A 3,266-nucleotide genomic window follows, 5' to 3' on the forward strand; every position below is an offset into this window, starting at 1 on the left:
TGAGCAAGGAGGTTGATAAAGGTACTTTTTACATTGATTGGATTCTACATTACTCAAAACCATTAGTTTATCATATTCTCTGAAGAAAGAAAGTCAAAGAATATCCTTAAAAGCTATTATTTGGCTCCTTTCTACTTACAGACATCAGTTCAAATCCCACCTAACTAATCCAATATTCTAGCCCACATTCTTTTCATTTTTTGAGTTACTAATGCCAGTAACAGATACGAAATTATTTTATTTCTTACCTTTCAGTTTTATCTTACCAGACTATAGGTTCCTTCAGTTTAGGAATTCAAATCAAAACTTTAAAAAAATTGCCTAAGAGCAGTATATCCTGGGCACCAGCAGTACAAAAGGAAAAACAAAGCGACAGAAAAAGCACCTGATCTCAAGGAGAGAAAATTCTACTGGAAGATATCACATGTATATAGATAAGTAAGTACAAAATAATTTGAAAATGAAGAGAACCCCAACAACTAGGATGCTCAGGAAAGGCTTCCTGAATTTGATGACACCTGAACTGAAGTTCAAAAGAAGCTAATGATTCTGAGAAGCCAAGATGAGAAGGACATGCCTTCTAGTCATTAAAGATGACCTATGCAAAGTCTGGTGGGAACTGAAATTTTAAGTTTGAAGAACAAAATGTGGGTGACAGTAGCTTCCTTTGATTAGGTGCCTTATCTTTAAAAATATGGAGACTGAGCTGGTGACTCTCTTTTCCCTTTCTTTCTGCTGCTCTATCTTTTCAGCCACTCTTAACCATTGCATCCAGAGGGTAAAGATCACAATTTACCCTTCGCATAGGTATCATGGATGGAATTGGTGAGAGGGGAAAGAAAATCCTCCCTCTCCTCTCCTCAGGAAATGGAAACTCAGAAGCAACAGTTCCTGGGACTGGAGACTGAGGTGGAGTTTTGGACTTGGAAGTAAAACTGTGCTCTTTGGTACCTTAGCTTCCCATAATCCTCTTCCTGCCCCTTTGTATCACCTCATTCTCTGGGGAAGAAGATTATTACTCCAGTGTATTGGGAGAAGAAGTTTGTAATCTTGTGTCTATATTTTATGAAGTAAACATTTCTGTACAAAAACACACTTGTCTGTTAGTGGCTAATAGAACTGAGGTACAAGGAATATAACTGAGGGCACACTATCAGTGTGGACTGAAGCTATTGGCAGATAACCTAGAAAAATCTCTCATCTGCTGAAAGGTACCAGAGAAGCCAGTGAGGAGTGGTAAAATCTAACCTATGAGAGAGAGAGAGAGAGAGAGAGAGAGAGAGAGAGAATATTTCAAGGGAAGGAGAGGCAGCCAGATAGCTCAGTGGATAGAGTACCAGTGTTGAAGTTAGGAAGACCTAGGTTAAAATTGAGTCTCAGACACTTGCTAGCTGTATGACCCTAGGCAAGTCACTTAACCTGTGTTTGCCTTAATCCAGTGGAGAAGGAAATGGCCAGTATCTTTGCCAAGAAAACCTCATGGGCCATATGGATCACAGGGTCGCAAAGAGTCATGACTGAACAACAAAGGGAAAGTACTCAAGTTCTGTGTGAATGTTGCTGTATATTTGAAAAAAAAACACTTTTAGGAACCTTTCATTAAACAAATAAACTTTCTTAGAAAAATATTCCTAAGGTTAGATGCAAAATTAGATGTGTTTTATATAATTTTTCTATAGGGAAGAAAGTAAGCACATAAGAGTATTTTAAAACATCAGCTGTTATTTTGAAATTGTTTTCCATCTCTTGTAAGGAGGAAAAATGAGTTGTTTTAAAATGAATCCACCCGTAAGTTGTTCTCTGGCTGGCTATTATTTCTATACTGTAGTTAACAGTTAAAGAACAACCAAATAACATATGCCATATCATAGTTAAGTTTCCACTCAACTGTACTTTAAATAAGCAATGGGAAAGGGGGGGAGGGAACGAATAATCATTTATTAATCACCTAGCGTTTGCCCAAGAGCTTTACAAATATTTGATTCTCATATCAACCAGGGGAGGTATATGTTATTATTGTCCCCATTTTATTTAAACAAATAGAGGGAAATGCAACAGGCAGAGCTTATATGTCTTGCCCATGATCCCATGGCACACAAATATCTCAGAGTAGATTTGAACCCAAATTGTCTAGCTCTGGGCCCAGCACTCTACTACATAGCTATCTTGATATTCTAATTATCTTAAAAATCCCAGTGTCTATCAGCTGTTATAACCAAAGTACACTTGCACATAAGTGTAAGTACTCATGTAATACAGAGAAATATCAATACCAGATTCCCTGAAATGCTAAACATTCAATAGACTATTAGACAAAAGTAGAACTATCAGTACTTTGCGGAAGCTAGGCAGTTCAGTGGATAGAGTACCAGGTTTGGAGTCAGGAAGACTCATCTTTCTTGAGTTAATATCTGGCCTCAGACCCTTACTATCTGTGTAACCCTGGGCAAGTCACTTAACCCTGTTTTCCTCAGTTTCCTCATCTATAAAATGAGATGGAGAAGGAAATGGTAAACCACTTTGGTGTCTTTGCAAAAAAAAAAAAAAAAAACAAAAACCAAATGGGATGCATGACTAATTGACTAAACAACACCAACCTATCTATACATGTATATTTGCAGATATTATTTAATAAATTCTTTTTAAATGATTCATCAGTCTGTTTAGAAATCAGAATGGTAGAATATTGTCCATAGAATTTCAGGAAGAGTGTGCTAAGGTACTGTACTTTGAATATATATTACTCAAATGCCATTCAACAGGTTGAGATGCTTTTATTCCTTTCAATTCTTCGATTTATAATAGTGATTTTAAGTTCTATCCATTTCCTTCCTGTCCTCCATGAAATTTCCAATCATTCTACATACTCCATTCTATTAAATTTGAATTTTTAAAGCACTCTACCTTTCTAGAAAGATTGTAAATCATGACTCCATTAAAAAATAGCAGAACTGGTTACTGAATTTTTAATAGACAAATCTCACTTCTCAACAAGTGCCAAAGCATGCCAATGGTATATAACTCGATATTGTTTTCTAAAGTGAACACTTAACTATACTTATTTTTTTCAAGTTTGCTATCCTTATATCAAGCTTTTTTCATTTAAAGGAAGTAAAAAAAAGTGAGGAAATATTGCCAACAATCAGAGAAATGCAGATTACCACTCAAGAAAAGTCAGACTTGCACGTCTCATTTTCAGCCAGTGCAGATAGACCCATTTTAAACATCAATAATCACTGTCTTTGCAAAATTAAAATTATATGTTG

This window comes from Trichosurus vulpecula, chromosome 2 (genome assembly GCF_011100635.1).
Source record: "Trichosurus vulpecula isolate mTriVul1 chromosome 2, mTriVul1.pri, whole genome shotgun sequence".
In the NCBI taxonomy this organism is placed as follows: domain Eukaryota; kingdom Metazoa; phylum Chordata; class Mammalia; order Diprotodontia; family Phalangeridae; genus Trichosurus; species Trichosurus vulpecula.